Source organism: Orycteropus afer, unplaced genomic scaffold (assembly GCF_000298275.1).
Source record: "Orycteropus afer afer isolate SDZICR_OR568_19922 unplaced genomic scaffold, OryAfe1.0 scaffold00004, whole genome shotgun sequence".
NCBI lineage: Eukaryota > Metazoa > Chordata > Mammalia > Tubulidentata > Orycteropodidae > Orycteropus > Orycteropus afer.
This window is the reverse complement of record NW_006921591.1, coordinates 3,504,340-3,526,806: the sequence shown is the minus strand read 5'-3', so window position 1 is coordinate 3,526,806 and position 22,467 is coordinate 3,504,340. Positions and strand designations below refer to the sequence as shown.

At 38.5% G+C, this 22,467-nt stretch overlaps 1 protein-coding gene across 1 annotated transcript in view; it reads right to left on the bottom strand.

Annotated features, from left to right (window-relative positions):
- The window catches only part of NCKAP5 (NCK associated protein 5), a 988,332-nt gene that overhangs the window by 301,277 nt on the left and 664,588 nt on the right, over positions 1–22,467 (bottom strand). The gene's annotated exons all lie outside the window — the stretch shown is intronic.

The following is a 22,467-nucleotide window of genomic DNA, read 5'->3' as shown; positions in this document are numbered from 1 at the left end:
TCAACCCCTCCTTGAGTTTTTGAGGTGGTATCTCTATGGAAGTAGATTGCCCAGTCTTCCTTCTGAGGAATGGCTGGTGGTTTTGAACTTCCAGCCTTCTGGTTAGCAGTCAAATGCCTAGGTACTATGCCACCAGAGCTCCCATATTATGTGTGTGTGTGTGTATCCTTCCAAGATCTTAAGGCAACTATAAATGCAAGCAAAGAAAAGATAGACAATACCCTTGAAGAATTCTGGAAAATAATACAAGAGCAAAATAACAAAATGAATAGACAATTAGAAATTATACATATACAACACTTAGAAATCCAAAGGATTAACACTAAAATTATAGAGTTAGTAACACATTGGAAGGACAAAAGAAAACAATCAACTTGGTCAAGGAATGCATTAGCTACATTGAACAAAAATTCCTTGACACCAGCCTATATGAGAGGGGGAAAAAAAGAGAAGAAAATGTAAGAGTTATGTGGGATGATATCAAGGGAAATGACCTATGAGTGACTGTAATTCCAGAACAAAAGAAAAAAAAAAAAAAAACCCCACAGGAAAAAATGTCAAAGACCTGTTAACAGAAAACTTCCTCAATATTATGAAATATGAAAAGATATCCATATGAGAAGCTCAAAACCAAAAATCCAAACTCACTGCCTTCAAGTCAGATTCTACTCATAGCGACCCCTCTTTGGGTTTCTGAGGCAGTATCACTACAGAAGTAGATTGTTCAACCTTCCTTCCAAGGAATGGCTGGGCTGGTGGGTTTGAACCACCAGCCTTCTGGTTAGCAATCAAATGCCTTAGGCACTATGCCACCAGAGCTCCCACAAGAAGCTCAACAAACCCTATAACCAGTTTTGATCTTGTAGTGCTGCTCTAATACCATAAGCGGATGGATTTAACAAAGAGGAATTTATTTTCTTACAGTTTAGGAGGCTAGAAATCTGGGTAAAGAGTGCCAGCTCTAGGGATTGGGGGAAGGCCCCTCAATCTTTGGCTTCAGCTCTGCCTTTTGTTCCAGGCTCACTGGAACTGGAGGTTTCTTCTAACTTAGGCAGCTACAAGCTGTTGAGGCCGATGAACCCAAGATCAGCACATAAAATGGTATAATCCCAAGATTAGCAAACAATAGGGCAGGCTACTATTTCAAGCCCAGGAACAATCCTAAGATCAACAGACAACACGGCAGGCCATTGGTTCAAGTCTAGGAACTGTAGATGAAAAGTTGGCCAAATGAAGGATCCAAATATGCCAAAAAACTAAAGTCCTTTCCTAGAGCTTCTCTATATATACTGGAAGCAGGTCACACACCTAAGGTAACTCCCCTTCAACTGCTTAACTGCTCTAAACAGATTCCACCATGGACTTGATTACACTCCATCCAATCTCATCATAGAGAATAACTGCATCCAACTGCCAAGCTACTCAAAGTCACAGCTCAGCCAAGTTTACACACAACCTTAATTACCACAGACCCCAAGAGAAAGTCACCAATGCATAGCATAAGCAAAAATTCCAAAATCAAAGACAAAGAAAGAATCTTGAGAGCAGCTTAGTGAAAACAAAATGTTATCTACAAAGGGCAACCAATATGACTAAGACTGATTTCTCCACAGAAACCATGCAGGCAAGAAGGCAATGGGATGACAGACATATACAAACTTTGAAAGAAAAAAAATTGCCAACCAAACCAAGAATTACATATGTAGCAAAACTGTCCTCCAAATACAGTGGTGAAATTACAGCATTTCCAGACAAACATAAATTAAGGGAATTTGTAAACCTGGACCAACCTTACAAGAAATGTTAAAGAAAATCCTTCAAATAGAAAACCAACAAAATCAGACAACTACTAGAGATTAAGACACATGACAATACCACCCAGAAACCAACCTAGGAAAAGAATTCTCAAAACTAAAATAAGCTTATAAAATGGAAAACAGAGAACTAGAGATGTCAATCTGTAAATGACAAGAACCACATAGCAAAAAGGGGAAATAATAGTATATTTACAGAACCTCCAAATGGAGAGAATGTCAGGAAGATACCAATATAAAACAGACTGTTACCAACTTAGGAAGATAAACTTACTACAGGGTAACCCCAAAGAATATTAATAATCCTTCTAACCAAAATAAGAAAGAAGAAAATCACAAGAACTTAGTAAACACAAAATCAACAACAATAAAGAAAAAGAAAAGAAAACTCAGTAACAAAATTAACTCCGCACAGAAAAAAATACAAACTTTCACCACACTTATTCAATCTGTATGCTGAGCAAATAATCTGAGAAGCTAGACTATATGAAGAGGAATATGCCATCAAATTTGGAGGAAGACTCATTAACAACCTGTGATATGCAGATGACATAATCTTGCTTGCTAAAAGTGAAGATGACTTGAAGTACTTACTGATGAAGATTAAAAGCTAACAGTCTGCTGTATAGATTATACCTCAATATAAACAAAACAAAAATCCTCACATCTGTATCAACAAGCAGCGTCATGATAAATGGAGAAAAAGATGGAAGTTATCAAAGATTTTATATTACTTGGATCCACAAATCTGCTACAAAAGACCTCTTGAAAGTGCTGAAGAGCAAAGATGTCTCTTTGAAGACAAAGGTTCGCTTAACCCAAGTCACGGTATTTTTTTAACCTCATATGCATGTAGAAGCTTAATAATAAATAAGCAAGGCTGGAGAAGAGATGATGGTTCTGAGTTGTGTTGGAGAAGAATACTGAAAGTACCATGGACTGTTAAAAGAACAGACAAATCTATTCTGGAAGAAGTGCAGCTAAAACACTCTTTGGAATTAAGAATGGCCAGATTTCATCTCACCTACTCTGGTCATGCTGTCAGAAGAGACCAGTCCTTCAAGAAGAATATCATGCTTCTTAGTAAAGTGGAGGATCAGTGAAAAAGGGGAAGACCCTCAGTAAGATGGATTGACACAGTGGCTTCAACAATGGGCTGAGATATAGGAATGATTGTGAGGATGGTACATGACCAGGCAGTTTCTGTTCTGTTGTACACAGGGTCACTAGGAATCAAAGTTGACTCAACAGTGCCTAAAAACAACAATAATATTAATTTAAAAAAAATACTTAGGAATAAATATTATTAGGGACACAAAAGACCTATACAAAGAAAACTACAAAACATTACTACCAGAAACTATAAGAGACCTATATAAATGGAAGAACTTACCATGTTCATGGATAGGAAGATTGAACACTGTAAATATGTCAATAATACCAAAAGCGATCTATAGATTTAATGCAATCCTGATCCAGATTCAATTAACATTCTTTAAGGACATGGAAAAACCATTCACTAATTGTATATGGAAAGGCTAGAGACCGTGGAAAAGCAAAATACTATGAAGAAGAAGAACAAAGTAGGAAATCTCACACTCTCTGATCTCAAAACCTATTACACAGCCATGGTAGTCAAAATAGCCTGGAATCGGTTCAATAATAGACATAGACCAGTCAATGGAACAGAACTGAAAATCCAAATACAGCTCCAATCAAAGATCAGCTGATCTTTGATAAAAGGACAAAACCTATTAAATGGGGAAGACATAGTTTCTTTAACAAATGGTACTGGCAAAACTGGATATCCATTCGCAGAAAAATGAAACAAGATCCATACCTCCTACCATACGCAAAAATGAACTCAAGATGGATCAAAGACCTAAATGTAAAACCCAAAACTAAAAAATTCATCAAAGATAAAATAGTGATGAACTTAGCGGCCCTAATTTATGGCATAAATAGATTATCAAACATAACCCAAAATGCACAAACAGCAGAAAATAAACTAGATGACTGTGACCTTCTAAAAATTAAATTCTATGCACATCAAAAGACTTCTCCAAAAGACTAAAAAGGATACCTACAGATTGAGAAAAAATATTTGGCAATGACATATCCAAAAAGGGACTATCTCTAAAATTTATAGAATACTTCAATATCTCAACATCAAAAAGACAAATAATCCAATTTAAAAATGGCTAGAAGACATGAACAGACACTTCACCAAAGATATCCAGGCAGCCAACAAACACAGGAAGAAATGCTCACAATTATTAGCCATTATAGAGATGCAAATCAAAAAATGAGATATCATCTTATACCAGCAATAATACCAAGGTTCAAGAACTACACACATATACACAAACAGATGCTGGTAAGGGTGTGGAGAGATTGGGACTCTCATACACTGTTGATGGGACTGTAAAATGGAACAACCACATTGAACTCAATTGGCACAATACAGTACGTAAAAACATTGCTCTGCATTCTCCTTTGGCAAGTAGTGACTGGGGTCTTAAAAGCTTTCAAGCAGTAATCTAAGATGCAACTATTGGTCTTTCCTTGTCTGGAGCAAAAAGGAGTCAAGAAAATCAAAGACAATTAGTCCAAGGGACTAGTGGACCATATGCACCTCAGCCTACATGATCCTTAGACAGAAGAACTAAATGGTACCTGGCTACCAATGCCAACTGCTCAGAAAGGGACCAAAATCAGAGATTCTGTATAGAGTGGGAGAAAAATGGAACAAAATTAAAAACATAAAAAAGACAAGGATTACTGGTAAGTTAGAGACTGGTGAAACCCCCAAGTCTATGGCTCCCAGTCACCCTTCAGGCCTGGAATTGAACTCATTCCTGAGGCTTAACTGTCACCTAAATAATAGACAGGGCTATGACCCAAGCAATTACACCAGAGAGATGCATTCCTTAGAACAATCAACAAAAGGTGATCAGAAGGGCAGCATTTGCACAAGCAGAAAGCTAGGGAAGCAGGAATACATAAGTAAGAAGGACACAGGGAAAGGGAAACCTGCAGGAGGACACAGGAGGAGAGCTGTTGCATTGCTGGGATTGTAATCAGGGTCATGAAATAAAATGTGTATGAACTACGGAATGGAAAACAAATCTGCTCTGTAAAATTTTACGCAAATCACAATAAAAAGTTAAAAAATAAATATATGCATAGAACCCTGGTAGCATAGTGGCTAAGACACTTGCCTGCTAACCAGATGGCTGGCAGTTCAAACCCACCAGCCACTCCTCGGAAGGAAGGTTGGGCAATCCTACTTCCGTAGTGATACTGCCTCGGAAACCCAAGGAGGGGTCGCTCTGAGTCAGGTTTGACTCGATGGCACATAACAACAACAACAACAACATAGAACCCTACCTGTTATTAACTGAGTATTTACATAATTTATGAGAAAATTTTGAAAACACAGCAAAACAAATACTAATACTGATGATCAAACAGTTCACTATTGCAGAAGCATTAGAAGGATACAAGTAAACTACAGAAGACTTACTGATTGCCAGAGATCAGTTTTATGTAACAACATACTACACAATCATCGGCACATTTAATTCTTGCATGGAAAGAATTTATAAAGTTCTTTCAAATAGATTTTTCATCTAATTGTATATATACTTAATGAAGAATGCATAATGGCATCCAAGAAATTAGTGTAGGCTTATCCCAATGACTTAAATAGAGATCTTCAGGGAGAAGTACAACCATTTCATTCTTATATGAGAACTAAGTTTTCAGATTCAGTAAAGACAGATTTTACTCAGTAGGCATGTACAAGTCCATAACAGAAGATAAATACAATGTGTATTTCCCAATGTTGAAATTGCTCTACACATATTCCTAACTTTAATGATCACAAACTACATAACAAAACATTTGTGTTCATCCCTAAAGAGACTCAAAAACCCACAGCACACAACAATGATTCAAGAAAGACGCAATTCATTATGCTTAACATGTATGGAAGTACTTGTTCAGCAGCTTAATTGTGACAAAATCATCAAAGAATTTTTAAGAGCAAAGAATAGAAATGTTTTTAATTATAACATGGTAGAGATGAAAGATTTATCTAGAAATAATAGTAATTTGTTTTAATATTTGTTTTCTGATCATTAAATTTTGTATTTTTTCATTTGTTCATTTATACTTTTAGCATTTATTATGAAACAAGCATCAAAATTTAAGCATGAGCTGTTTAAAGCAAGATTGGTGAAAATCAATTTTTCATTGTGGGAGATCAAGAGAATTTTTACACTGATTCTTAAAAAAAACTAAGTTCACGGACTCATTTTGTTTGTTGTAGAATATGTGGAATCTTCTTTTGGTAGAAAATAAAATGTATTGTAAAAATCTTAGTAGCCTATATCCGCTAAAACTTTCATAATCCAGTTCATCTCATTCCACTAAAATAATATATGCCACTTATGTGTTCAACTGCTAATATCTGCATTTAAGAAGAAGTTAACATCATGGACAGGTAAGACACCATACACACATGTATGCACACACAAGTATATATGGAACTAAGATTTCCCATTGGAATGGATGAGTAAGCAGAGGATGAGTAAACAAATTATCAGGCCCTCAATGCCTTAATCTGCTCCTGGTTACAGGGCCTTGGTTTTTTGTGAGATTGCAGGAATTGGTTAAGTGTTTCCTGCATTTAACTCAGGAGTTTGAAGTCCAAATAAACTTAATGGTTTAAACAAAGAGACACTTTAATTCTGTGGGTCAATAATTTGGTCTAGGTGGTTGTCATGCTGATCTTGCCAGGGATGACTCACGTGGCTACAGTTATCTGGCAGTTCATCTCAGATGTCCTCAGTCACATGTCTGGTGGTTGGTGTTGGTTGTCTGGTGTAGAGAGTCTCAGCTGGGATGGATCATTTCTGCTCCATGAGACTTCTTACCTCCTAGTACGCTAGACCAGACTTTTTCATATGGTGATGCAAAAGAGTTAAGTACAGAGGCTGCAAGGCATATTGAGTCTTAGGCTTAGAATTCCCACAGTGCCACTTCTGCTACATTTTATAGATTAAGGAGGGTTATAACACAAACTTAGATTCAAGGGGTTAGAAAAATAGATTCCACATCTTGGTGGGAATAAGAAGTGATACTGTTAAGGCATGTACATACAGAAATGAGAGAAATTGTGGCTTTTTTTTTTTTTTTTTTATAATTTACCACCCTTTCCATGCTGGTAATACTCGGTATATTGTTTAAAGGAGTGTCATGGATTGAATTGTGTCCCCTCCAAAATATCTATCAACTTGGCCGGGCCATGGTTTTCATGGTTTAGCAGTTATGTAATGTGGTTATGTATTGATTCCCCATGATGTGATCTGATATGATGAACTGATCAGTTGTAAAAGGATTAAGGTGAGATATAACATCCTTAATTCCATCATAGCCCTGATGGGAAGTTTCCCAAGGGTGTAACCTGCAACACCTTTTATCTTATAAAAGAGAAGTAGGGTGGGGATACCACCACCAAGAAGGAAGATCCAGGAGTGAAGTGCATCCTTTGGACCCAGGGTCCCTCTGTTGGGATCCTCCCAGAACCAAGAGACATAGAGAGAGACTGCCTTCCCCTACAGCCAGTGTTCTGAACTTGGACTTCTTGTTGACTTATAGACTCCTAAACTGTGAGAGAATATGGTTCTGTTTGTTAAAGCCATCCATTTGTGGTATTTCTGTTATAACAGCACTAAGGAGGGTATTGATTAAAGAGGGTCATACCACAAACTAAGATTCAAGGGTTAGAAAAATAGATTCCAAATCTTGATGGGAATAAGGTTAAGGGATGTACATACAGAAATGAAAAATAACTAAGATAAGTAAGACAGAATTTAGGACCAGGAGTAGAGTGCTGCTCTAACAGATACCTAAAACACGGAAGTAGTTTTGGAGTTGGGTAATGAGCAGAGGCTGGAAGAGTTTCAAGGTGCTTAATAGTAAAGACCTCTGGTGGCACAGTGCATAAGGAATTTGGCTGCTAACCAGAAGGTTGGCAGTTCAAACCCACTAGCTGCTCCACAGAAGGCAGATAAGGCAATCTACTTCTGTAAAGATTTACTACCTTAGAAATACAATGGGGGTCACTATGATTCATAATCAAGTTGATGGCAGTTTATTTATTTTCTTCTTTAAATAGCAAAGGCCTAGACTGCCTTGAAGATCCTGTTGGTGGAGTTATGAATGTAAAAGGTGATTCTTTTGAGGGCTCAGAAGTTAGTAGAGTTGTAACACCAGAGATGACATAGATGGGGAGAAGCAGTGGCAGAGAAAAGGTGGCAGCAGAACCAGGAGACTGGCGTAAGACAAAGCAAGAGCTGATTCACAGACTGAGAGAGCTGAGTGCCTTCAGGAAGGGGGCTTACTGGTAGAGTGGGATGCCTTTGGGCACTTGTAGGCAGAGTTAGGCTTACCAATCAACAGAGAGAGAGCCTTCCAGCCAAGGCTCCCTAACAGAGCAGAGTGCCCCCTAGTACTGATTGGTAGAGCTAAGAGCTTTGTAACACTTGCCAGAGCAGGGCAGAGGCTAGGATGACCTATTTGAGAGACCAAGGAAACAGAAAGTAGTAGCTGAAGAGAAAAGGAAAACAGGAAGCAGAGCTGCCTCAGTCTCAACAGGTTTGACCATGACTTCTGGAGTCTCAAATAGTGGAACAACTATGGCTTGCTGAGTTTCAAAGGGTAGGGCCACAGCTTCCTAGGTTTCAAAGAATCAGATCTTCACCGACTCCTTTCAGGAGTATGGGATTGCTGTTCATGAGTGCAAATGGGGCCAGATCTGCTGCCCAAAGCTGAGCAGGTGGGGCTGCCATGTCTAAGGAGCATATAGATGAACAGAGCTGAAGGGGTGAGGTCACCACTCAGGCAGACTAGGAGAATGAGGCTGCACAAAGCCAGGGTGAGCAAAGTTGCCATTCTAGTGGGCCTGGAAGGCAGAACTGAAGCATAGGGTCAAGGGATCTCTGCCCAAAATCCAAAGAGTATGGCCAAGACCCAGTGTCTGGAGAGCAGGGGCATTATCTAGATGGTCTCAGCAAACAGAGGATTGTTTTTAAGCCTTGAGAGCTAATGCAAATTATTCTGCTGAGGGTTTTTTTTTTTTTCTTGATGTCATTACCCCTTCCTTTTTAATGGAAACATCTATTTTGTGCCATTGTACTTTGGAAGCAAATAATTTGTATTCTAGATTCTCAGATGAAGAACTTTGACCAGGATAGATTTTGGACTCAGAGTTGATTTAAGACTTCAGGGATGATATGATGGGATGAAAATGTTTCCTTGTGGCAAGGACATGCATTTTTTGGGGCCAAATTGTGGAATGTCATGGGTTGAATTGTGTCCCCAAAACATGTATGTCAACTTGGTTGGGCCATGATTCTCAGTGGTTTGGTAGTTACATAATGATGCAATATGTTATATAATGGCAGTTAAGTAATGGTTCCTATGCTATGATCTGATGTGATATGCCAATCAGTTGTAAAAGGATTAAGGAGAGGTGCAATACCCCTAATCCCATCACAGTCCTGATCTGAGTGTCCCAGAGGTGTGACCTGCAACACCTTTTAGCTTACTAGAGATAAAAGGAAAGAGAAGTGAGCACAAATGGGAGTGGGGGTGGGGAGGACCTACTATCACCAAGAAAGAAGAGCCAGGAATGGAGTGTGTTCTTTGGATCCAGGGTCCCTGTGCTGGGATTCCCCAAGGACTGAGAGCACAGAAAGAAAGTCCTGTCATAGAGCTGGTGCTATGAACTTGGACTTGTCCCTTCTTAAACTCTCAGAGAATAAATCTTTGTGAAAGCTATCCACATGTGGCATACCTGTTACAGCATCACTAGATAACCAAGAAAAGGGAATAGCTTTAGTTTGGGAATAATTTTTCCCAACTTGTTTTGTCAACTTCTCATTTGCTTTTTTAATTAATTAATAATCACTTTTATTTTGTATTGTGCATTTTTTCAAATATGATGTCCTACCAAGGTTAGAGTCTAACTATTGGAGTATATCAACTTCATCTTGGACATTGAAATTCATATCTAACTCTGAGAAACCAGTTGTCTGTATTCCTCTGGCCTCTCATCACCATACCATTTGACCACTTAGGAAATCCCATTTAATTTACTTTAACAGTTATGATCAAATACCTGTATAACCCTCATAGAGAAAAGGAAATTCCACTGGTAACTCATTTGTCTTCTTGGACTTCAAAAGAAGACAAAATTTCAATGAGGTTTAGATGTTAACGTGACAGTTTTGTTCCTCCTTTTGACCACTTGAGTTTTCCAGCAAGTAATAAATAATCATGAAGCACCTTACAAGATAGGTATATGTGTCATAACTATTATTTATCTCTTGGTTTATCTCAAATATTAAGAGACAGAGTTGTTCAAAGTTTAGTAGATTCTCGAACCACGTCTTGGTTAGAGAAGATGCATTAATTGCTGAGTAATATTAATCAGGATGAGTGCAAAGGAATATTTAATCATTCAGCAAGCATTTTAATTTAGTAAACACTTATATAATGGTTACCATGTGCCAGGCATTGTTCTTAAAACTATATAAATAATTCACCGATCCCTCACAATACATTATGACATAGTGTTATTATAACTATTTTACCGATGGAGATACCTGAGACACAGAGGTTAAGTAACTTATTCAAAGTTGATAGGTTAATAATGAGAGGTGAAGGTAAAACTGAATTCCCACCATTCTGAATTCTTAACCATTACCCCATGGTGCTTCCCACTGTCCTCAAAAAACTGAGGGCAAAGCATATAGGATTGGTATATGGAAAAAAGCCTGAGGAAAGAGTAAGAAGTTTTGCATCCACTTAACAAGACAAATACATGCATGTGAAACAAAACCAGTTACAAGTCAAAATGTAGGAATGTTCATAAAAATATGGCTTTGCTCCTCCAGGAGAAAGAACAAAGAGAATATAGTAGGTGGACTGGTCTTGGTAATCCCCTGTGGCTTACTTCTCAGTGATAAAATCCCATATTCTGTTTATGAAGTACAGTAATTACTATCCTGAAAAGAGCAGAACACTCAGTAGTTAGATGGTTTAGATCTTAACATCACTGCCTTGTTACTCCCTTTGCCCACTTGAGAGTTTCAGCAATTAACAAAAATATGAAGTACCTTATAAGACAAGTATATGTGTTATAACTTATTTATCTTAGTTTATCTCAAATATATAGAGATAGAGTTATTCAAAGTTTAGCAAATTTTCAAATCATACTTAGGGAAAACACATCACTTGCTAAGTAATATTAATACAGGTACAAAGAGACAACTGGTCATTCAGCAAACATTTTATACTTACTTAACAAAAGAAGTTCTAGATTTTGGATCTCTTTATGCCCTAGCTGGCTGTTAGTATCAACAAATTCACTTCCTTGTCTATAAAAGATCTGATCTTTAAATTAGATTTAACTACCCCTAAAAAAAATATCAAAGGAGTCTCTGGGTGGAACAAATGACTAAGCACTTCACTGCTAGCTGAAAGGATTAAGTGGGATGCAATGCCCCTAATCCCATTGCAGTCCTGATCTGATGTAAGGAGTTTCCCAGCGGTGTGGCCTGCAACACCTTTTAGTTTACAAGAGATAAAAGAAAAGAGAAGTGAGCAAAGATGGGGGATGGGGTGGGGAGGACTTTCTGTCACCAAGAAAGAAGAGCCAGGAGTGGAGTGCGAAAGGCTGGCTGTTTGAATCCACCTAGCCACTCCTTTGAAGGAAGATGAGGCAATCTACTTCCATAGTGATGTTGTTGTTGTTGTTGTTGTTTGCCATCGAGTCAGCCCCGACTCATAGCGACCCCTCCTTGGGTTTCCGAGGCAGTATCACTACGGAAGTAGGAATGCCCAACCTTCCTTCTGAGGAGTGGCTGGTGGGTTTGAACCGCCAGCCTTCTGGTTAGCAGTCAAGTGCCTTAGCCACTATGCTACCAGAGCTCCTAAGCTATGTTGTTATGTGCCCTCGAGTCGGACCTGACTCAAAGAGACCCCTCCTTGGGTTTCCGAGGCAGTATCACTACGGAAGTAGATTCCCCATCTTCCTCCCGAGGAGTGGCTGGTGGGTTTGAACCGCCAGCCTTCTGGTTAGCAGTCACGTGCCTTAGGCACTATGCCACCAGAGCTCCTGCCTCAGAAATCCAAGGAAGGGTCGCTATGAGTTGAGTCCTACTCGACAGCACATGGCAACAACAGAGACATCTCAGAAGACAGGCCTGGTGATTTGCTTCTGAAAGGCTTTGAGATGAGCTGGAATTAACTCTACTGGAACTAACAACAACAACAAACAACAAAGGTGGCAAATGGTTATTATGTTTAAAATGTCCAGCATTTGTGGGGATATGATATGCAAAACATATAATCCTGAATCCCAGCTATGCCCCCTTGTCCCTACTTTGTCTTTATTAAATCTCTATTTATCTGTTTAGCTTTTATTTTTTAAAATCTATGCCAATCAATTTCAATTTTCTAACTCAGCAATTCAAACCCACCAGCTCCTTTGCAGATGGAAGACTGGGCGATCTACTTCCACAAAGATTTACAGCCTTGGAAACCCAATGGGGGTTGCTATGAGCCTGTAACGACTCAATGGCAGTGTTTTTTTTTTTTAACTCTGTAATAAAATTATTTCCTAGTATATTTTTATGTTAATTCTTAATTTTAGGTTAGACCTTTTAACTCCTGTATAATTTAATGTGATTTGGGATGAGCTTTACAGCCTCTTAACTAACTGTGTTTAACACTGAAATAATTACTAGCCTTAGTCAAACAAAATCTGTGATGGTTATCAGTTAAACCTTTCATAATCTAATCCATACCAAGGGATAAACCTGGACCAGCTGTTGTCTTCCACATATTATGTCAGTTTGAAAGATAAGAGAAAATTTTATGTAATTTTAAAATAATTAAGAATAGTAGTTTAGGATTTGACATCCTGCATTTAAAGTATGAGTCACTGAATAAATATGGTTACACACATAAAAGCAAAGGAGGGAACCTTTCAGTAATGCTTTCTATTTCCTTCATCTTTGGATTTGGAACCTTTTTCAAGTTTAATCTTTTTAGTCATCCTCACTTCTGGTTGGCTGTTTGCACTCAAACTTTTATCTGCAGCATAGTCTTTCTGAGATCCTAAAATTATTTTATGAGGCCAGGGTGCAGCACTAGAGAAACAAGTCGGCTTTAGATGGTCACTGCAGTTATTTAAAAAAAAAAAAAAAAATCTTTCTCCTGGGTGAAATAATGGCTTTCTTCTGCTCTCAGAAGGTCTCCTGCCTAGCACAGCACTATCAGGGCAGAAAACCCTTGCCTAGGAGGAGCAGCAGAGGTGTGTGATGGTGGGTCTCCTGACCAAAAAGGCTTCCTCTTGGCATTGCACCCCTTGTCTTCACAGCCCCTTTAGGAGAACAAGCATTTTTCACCTACCAGTTACGGGTCATAGCTGCTTAGTTTACCCTGCAATGCTTAGGGCCTTATAAAGCATGTGAGGGCTCTAAACACTGATAATCTATGGTGCCCTCTCCTCTGCTTACTCACTCATTTCAATGGGATATGTGAGTTGTACACGTATACATGTATATGTGTGTCTGTCTTAGCTCTCTATGTCACTTATTTCTAAATGCAATTATTAGCAGTTGAATGCAAAAGTGGCATATGCCATTTTAGTGGAATGAGATGAACTAGATTATAAAATATTTAATGGAGGCAGATTACTAAAATTTTTACTATATACCAGATTTTCGACTAAAAGAATATTCCACATATACTACAACAATGAAAATGAGTCAGTGAATTTAGTTGTTTCTACCATCGATGTAAAAATTTTATTGATCTCTAACAAAAAACTGACATTCACCAATTTTGCTTTCAACGGCTCATATTTTAATTGTGATGTTTGTTTTGTAATACATGCTGTAATCATAAATGAACAAATTAAAAACTGTCATAAAATAAAATTCAATGATCAGAAAACAAACATTAAAACAAATTATTATGTTATTTTTAGATAAATCTTTCATGTGTAACATGTTATAATTAAAAATGTTTCTTTCTATTCTTTGCTCTTACAAATTCTTCAATGATTTCATCACAATGAAGGTGCTGAACAATGTGTACTTCCATACTTAATAAGGATAATGAATTAAGTATTGTTTTTTAGAAAGAAACCTTATACTCCCACAGAGATACCCTGAGATAAGGAGTTTTAATTACATGGGAGGGACCATAGGAGAGAGATGTCAATGAAGGTGTTGAACTGGTAGGGGCCTCATAGCTTGCACATGACACCCTCATGACTCTGCGTGAACTTAATTACTGGCTAACACATTCTCACACACTGGAGCTGGCATCAATTCCATTTACTACCCTTGCCAGTTCCTTTCCACCATGGTGCTCAGTTTTCCTTGTATCCTGTCTGTTTGGCATCTATGGGTCTTTGCTTTGGACAACTACTGCCCTTGTTTTGTTGATGCCCTAAGCATGTGCTGTTCTGGTTACCTAGTGCCACTCTGACAGAAATATACTACAAATGGGATGGCTTGAACAAACAGGAGTTTATTCTCTGTTTCGAGGCTTTAAGTCCAAGTTCAAAATGCCAGAATCTAGGATCTGGGTAGGAGCTCTGGTAGCGTAGTGCCTAAGGCACCTGACTGCTAACCAGAAGGCTGGCAGTTCAAACCCACCAGCTACTCCTCGGAAGGAAGATGGGGCAATCTACTTCCGTAGTAATACTGCCTCAGAAACCCAAGGAGGGGTCACTATGAGTTGGATCTGACTCGATGACACAAAACAATAACAACAACAACAGGGGCTGGGTGAAAGCCCCTTAATCTTGTGGTCCTGCTCTGCTTCCTGCTCCTGGCCCACTGGAGCTAGAGGCGTTTCTTCACTCAGATAGCTGCTGGCTGCTGAGGCTGAGAAGCCCCAAGGTTGACAAAAAGGCACAGTCCTGATGTCACCAAACCACACAGCAGGCCATTAGTTCAAGTTCATTGTAAGTCCCAAAATTGGCAGAGCATAGCACAGCTACATCCGGGGTCCAACCATGCCATAGGCTAGAGACCATTCCCAAGTTCTCTTTATTCACAGGAAGCAGAACACATACCCAAAGCAGCTACTCAGCTGCTTGTAATAGATCCTACCATAGAGTTGACTGCCAGTCTCATCATGAGGAACTACCACCAGCTGCCCAGGCACTCAACCAGGCCCAGCCAAGTTGACACACAAACATAACCACCACATGTGCTTACCTTCCTTATTGGGTAATCCATCTCTGTAGGCTGTAACAAATCTACTGGTTCTGCTTCCCTAACAGAACTCTGACTGATACAGTCAATGTTTAAACCATGATGGTACTGGCAAAGTTACCTCCATTTAACTGGTTGGTAAACCATCCAGATCTACAGGGAAAGATCAGAAGGTCCTCAAGGGGCTGTAGCAATGGCTTAGGAATTTGAAAGGGACAACTGATGATGATGGTAATGATGGTGATGGTGATTAGAAGAAGGATGATGACAGAGATTAACATTTTATGGCACATAATATGTATAGGCCCCCAACGCCAAAAACTCATTTAATTCTCCCCAACATCCTTATAATATGGGTAATATTATTTCATCCCCATTTTACAGGTGAGAGAACTGAGGAACAGGGACACTGACTACCTTACTGAGAAGTGGCAAAGCCAAGATTTAACCTCAGACATTCTGGCTCTGGAATCTGTACTCTTATGTACTATTCCACAGCTGCAAATCAATCTGTATCTAATTGTTTCCATCCTTGCCTTACCTTGTCTGTTAGAAATACTTCTAAAAACAGAAGGATGAGGAACTAGCCCATGATAGTGCAATCAGGAGACTTCAATTCTGTTCCTGATTTCATCCTTAGTGATTCGTGTAGTCACACCCAATGATATCAATGGATCTCAATGATTTCAATGTTCTCTTGGAACTACAAAAGTTCAGAATTATATAATGTTAAAGTTTTAAGAATGGTATTATAAGGCCTTTCAGGAAAAGTGACTATCTACAATAAAATCAGGTAATCAAAAATGCAACTATATAATTGACTTCCTTTTCCACCACCTCCCACATTAAAAAAAAAAAATCATTCTGCATCTCACTATATCATTATAACAGTGGTTTCCATTGTTTTCAAGTGTGAGGGCTCTGTTCATTGCTAGAAAAAATGTTGCGAACATTCACATAAGAAAAGTTATACTTTCACGGTAAGTTGATTGAGAAAATATTTGATGGAAGGCTAAGCTACAATCAGTCACTAATGCTTTTAAGTTTTAAGCTGAATTTTAATCATAAGAACATCTAGAGGCATGTGAAAAATAATAGTACATAATCACCTTTTAGGAAAATATAAAAACTTCACGTAGTTATTAACTCCTGGATTTCTTGCAGTACTTTCCACTTCACCCTTTTTTCAGGAGCATACATTAGACAAGCATGCTTTGGCAAGCTTCTCACTAACATTCATCTATTTTAGTTATACTGACTTATTTTAAAAGAACAACTACTATAAAAACTATACATACTAAAAAGCAAATGACATACAATTTGCTACATGTCTTACATGCCATGGTTTTATTCTCTTAAGACTCACTACCTGTTTTGTTGTTTTGAAATCTTTAGATCCTTGGTAAATGACATAAGCTTCTGATTTGGAATGGAACTCCACTGCCCCTTCTTTTTTGTTCTTTGTTTTGGCAAAAGTTTTACTGAGAGTTTAAAAAACAAATAGCCCATGTCAAGTTAGAGACATGGAAATACCACAGGGTGTAAACAATTGTAAAAATTGGATCATCAACCCAAGAAGATTAGGAGCTGACTACTTTCAGAGGCCAGAATCTAATGACTTTTAGAATTTGGTTAATGCTATTCTGAGACAAAGAATATAAAGTAAAATGGTATTACTGGCACTCACCAGAGGGAGGAAAGGTGACACTGGCACCGCACTTGGAAATGTAATAACTTCTAAAAAGGAGAAAGTCATGATACAAGCAACAGCTGCACTAGTTGCTTTTCCTGTGTTTGAGCCTGTGCTGTTAATGAGTTTGCTTTGCATTTATTATAATGATCATAGGTACACATTCTGGAACGCACTGCTTAAGGAACACAGAACAAAAAGAAGACCATGCAATCCATCCTTGAGTTGGCTCCAACTTATAGCAACCCTGTGTGCAACAGAAGGAAACACTGCCTGGTTCTGTGCCATCCTCACAATTGATTCTATGCTTGAGCCCACTGTTGCAGCCACAGTGTCAACCAACTCAATGAGGGTCTTCCTCTTTTTCTTCCTTTTCTTTTTTTTAACCAACCATGATATCCTTCTCCAGGGACTGGTTGCTCCTGATAACATGATCAAAGCACAAGAGAAGTCTGGCCATTTTCGCTTCTAAGGAGCATTCTGGCTATACTTCTTCCAAGACAGATTTGTTTACTCTTCCGGCAGCCCATGGTATATTCAATATTCTTTGCCAACACCACATTTGAAATGCATCAATTCTTCTGTGGTCTTCCTAACTCATTGCCCATCTTTCATAGGCATATGAGGCTATTGAAAAGACAATGGCTTGGGTCAAGCACATCTTAGTCTTCAAAAAGTGCCATGCAATTCATCCCTGAAAGTGCCATAGTTTATTCATAGCTGCTTTCTTGGGTCAATCTTGGTAGGGTATTTAAAGGGATGGAGAAAGGATTAAATGTTTTATATATATAAAACTAAAAACCAAACTCAGTGCCGTGGAGTTTAATCCGACTCGTAGCGACCCCCCCTTGGGTTTACAAGGCGGTATCACTATGGAAGTAGATTGCCCAACCTTCCTTCCAAGGAGTGGCTGGTGGATTTGAACCTCCAGCTTTCCGGTTAGACTGAGCAATACTGCCTTGGAAACCCAAGGGGGTGGGGGTTCTATGAGTAGGGACAAACTCGAAAGGAGTGAGTTTGTTTTTTTTGGTTTATATTATATATTATACACACACACACATATGTATATATAGGAGCTCTGGAAGCATAGTGCCTAAGGCATTTGACTGCTAACCTGAAGGCTAGAGATTCAAACCCACCAGCCACTCCTTGGAAGGAAGATTGGGCAATCTACTTCTGTAGTGATACTGCCTCAGAAACCCAAGGAGGGATCACTATGAGTCAGATCTGACTCCGTGGCAGTGAGTGTTCTTTCTTTCTTTCTTTTTTTTCTGGTATATATATATAAATCCACTGCCATAGAATCTCTTCTGACTCATAATTATTCCCATTTGGATTTCCAAGGCTGTAAATCTTTACAGAAGTAGATTGCCTCATCTTCTTCCCTTGGAGAATCTAGTGGGTTTGAACTGCTGACCTTCTGGTTAGCATCCAAATGCTTACCCACTACTCCACCAGAGTATGCCAAACAGGCACAGTTCAGTACCAACTCAGGTAAATATTTCATGATAATCCTCTCATTCTATCCCTGAACCACGAGTTGAATCACCCTCACTTCTATATTTTGACCTTGCACTGTATTTTTGAGATGCACATCTCTCTCTCTTCTACTAAACTATGACTGAGGGCAGGTATTGCACCTTATTCAAGCAATTGGTTCCTATCTAGGGCAGAGCCTCGCTTATGGGAAGTGGTCAATGAAGGTGAATGGCACTAAATGAATCCTGTTAGTTTATTTTAGAGAAACAAATTCCAGAAAGGAATCCAAATAGAATTTTTTCCAAGTATGTATAATAATTATCAAATATTTTTCTTCACTATGATTGATGATAATTGCTTTAATTGTACTTGAAGAAAGGTAATATTTATTCTTTTGAAACAGCACAAAAGGTAGTGGCAAAAAAACACCTTCAAATATGGCTGTGAACCCAATTACAATTCTCCAACTCAAAAGAAATAACTTTGATCTGATCAAAATGTATGAGTTGCTTTTTTTGTCACCATAATTTAAAGACAGAAAAATGGTATTTAGGATTTACATATACATGCAGAGTCCAACCTCATTATGATGATTGTACCCTAGAAGCCAGGGAGTTTTGAATCTTAAATGTATTTTCAGAAAAAAAAAAAAAAAATTAAGTATTTTCAGAGAGAATAAAAGAAAAAGACCTACAACAATAGCTCTAATTTAACTGGAGACATTCATTGCACACTCCCCAAAGAGCAGGATAAATTGTTGAGAGCATCCGCAGACTGTCTATTCATTTGGCATATTAGCATGAAAGGGGGCTTTCTGCCCAGTGGAGCCTCTACAGTTCCTGCCTTTGAGATCTTTGAAATAGCTATTTCAAATACTGTATACTGAGATTTACTCTAATCTTAACCATGGAATTAGAAAACTCATTATAACTTTAAGCATAGCTTGTTCATGTGTCTGGTCAAGTTAAGGACCCTACCCTATATTGTAACAGAAAGTCGATATAAATATTAGTTACTTCTGGTGATAGGAAATATATAAAATTATGGATAACTCAATATGGCTACAATCACTATATGGGAAAGATGTTTAAAAAGTTAAAAAAAAAAAATGACCTCAAACTTAAAGTACACTTTGAAAATCAAATTTAAAGAAAAAATTATATTTATCACCTTTAATTCAATTAATCAACCCCAGGTCATTACATGTGTATATTCATTCAACTTTTATAATTTTGTTTTCTGTAGTTGTTATTGAGATTATACATAGCAATAACATACACCAACTCAAAAATTTCTGCATGTGACACTGATTACATTCTTCAAGTTGTACAACCACTCAAACCCTCCCTTTTGAGTTGTTCCTCTGGCATTAACATAAACTCACTGCCTCCTAATTTCTTATCTTTTGCGTTGCTGTTGTTAATTTGATGCCATTTAGATAATTCTTAAAAGAGTACACTGCTCAAAGCAGACATTCCTTACTAGTTAAGCTGAACTGTTATTTGGTTTTAAGATGACTCCAGGGGATATTTTGGGTTTAAGGTCTAAAGATTACCTCAAGGCAATAGTTTCAGGGGTTAATCCAGTCTCTGTGGCTCCAGAAAGTCTTGACTATGTGAGAATTTATTTTCTGAATGTCTATTAAGCACTTTCCTAGGTGCCAGACAAGGGTGACTGACTCTAAGATCTTTAAACAAGGAATCATACATAATATGCAACATGATACGCTACCTCTTAAAACCCTCTGTGATTCGCCGTAATGTAGAGAACCCTGTAGCCATCTTTACAACATCCATTGCACCTCTCACAAATAAGTCTATGGAAATCATAGGATAGATGGGTATCACTCTCTCAGGCCTCCAAACCCAAAACCAAACTCACTGCCATCTAGTCGATCCTGACTCATAGCAACCCACATTGGGTTTCTGAGGCTGTAAATCTTTAGGGAAGCAGACTGCCCCATCTTTTTTCCTTGGAGTGGAAGGTAGATTCAAACCACTGGCCTTCTGGTTAGCAGCCAAATGCCTTAACTACTACACCACCACACTTCCTTCTTTCAAGCCTAGCTGCCCTAATATGCCCTACAGGGTTAGAGGGCATTGGTGGTTCAGTGGTAGAATTCCAGATCATGTTTTGCTGTGATGCTAAACTGGTTTCTGTGGAGCTTCTAGACTAAGAAGGACTGGGAAGAAAGGCTACTACTACTTGGCGATCGATTTGCAAAACTCAGCCAATGAAAACCATAGGGATCACAACAATCTGATCAGTCCAATCTAGAACTGATCATGAGGATGGTGCAGGACCAGACAGTATTTTGTTACATTGTGCCTGCGGTTGCAATGAGTTTGGACAGACTCAAGGGCAGCTAACAACAATTAGAGTTAAGCCACCCCCTTTGTCATAGTGATTGGTTAATATACTGCAGGGTTAAAGTAATCAGTGCTTTTTTTTTTTTTTATTATTCTAGCCAAAATTTATTATCTCAAGGAAGAGTAAATAATTAATTTTAGGTCCATGATGGTATCCTGAAAGAGGAGTCATTCTGGAGACTTTTGTAAAAGGTGATTCTGCATTCTTCAAAGACTCCTGCGAGAAATATTTTTGGCAATTTATTAAGTAGAATGAAACGCTGGTAGAGTAGTTCCTGAAGTACTTGACTGCTAACCAGAAGGCTGGTGGTTAAAACCCACCAGCCACTCCTCGAAAGGAAGATGGGGCAATCTACTTCCATAGTGATACCACCTCGGAAACCCAAGGAGGCGTCACTATGAATTGGGGCCGACTTGACGGCACATAACAACAACAACAACATTAAGCAGAGGTAAAGTTTCAACCTGCTGCAAGCATTTTCCCACTTTGAGGGAAGTCATCCTAGGATGATGCTAATACATGGAAAGGGCAAAGCCAATGAACTTATATAGAATCATAGAGTTTGAACATTGATAAAATTGGGGCAGAAACCCAATAAAGTATAAACTCTGTAAAACTTTATAGCAGTTTGAGTTTTGTTTTCTGTTACCTACAGCCAAATGCAAGAGCTCTGGTAGCATATGCCTAAGGCACTTGACTGCTAACCAGAAGGCTGGTGGTTCAAACCCACCAGCCACTCCTCAGAAGGAATATGGGGCAGTCTACTTCCGTATGATACTGCCTCGGAAACCCAAGGAGGGGTCACTATGAGTCAGGTCCAACGCCACAGCACATAACAACAACAACAACAGCCAAATGCATCATAATTATTATAACTGTATTAGAAACTGTGGAATCAGAGCTCATTTCTGAAGAACAAATATGATTTTTCCAAGTGAGTTGTAGGAATAGGGGTCTGGAGAGCCCTTTCTATAGAAAAGATATGCATGATCCAACACAAAAAGGTGAGAAAACATATGATGATTACAGTATCAGGTATATTACATAAGAAGAGAGGATGAAGGTTAAGCTGCAGGTCAGTATATGGCCTTGAATGATCTGTTAGAATGAAAACTCTGGTGGCAGAATGGTGACTGGGCTAGAAGAGGAGGAGGCCATTAGAGTAATCTATGCAAGGGGTGATGAGGGCCCTAGCTTATACTCTCACAACGAAAATGGAGAAGAGAGGAGGAGTTAACAAGTATGACAATGATAGAATGAACATGATTTGGTATCACACTTCATGAGAAGAAGTGAGAGAGTTGAAAAACTGGACTCAGGTTTCAGTGTTGGGACATTTGGATAAAGGTAGGTGCCATTTGGAATGAGAACTGAAGGAGAACAGTAAGTTAAACCACCTTAAAATGTTTGGAAAATATTATGTATATACATACATACATATATCACATATATATTTAAGATGGTTACGGAAACAATCCCAAATAACAGGAGCATGAATGATTAGGTAAATTATGGTTTATTTTTTGAATGAGTGAAATACTGTTTAGTGAATTATTCACATTTTGCTGTGAGTGATTCATCAGACTGCAGGCACACCCTCATAGTGCAGGTACTTCACCTTGGGCAGCTGTATCAAAGTGGTGAGCTACATATTCATTTCAACACCACCCCTTTTTCCACCACTTAATTGGTTCCTTGGTACTTGCAGTATAGTAAATTACTTAGTGTGGCTTTTCTACCCATAAGTCTTTGTAAACTCCAAGGTGGAATTTTCTATGAGCAACTGAGGAGCTCCTGATTGCTGAAG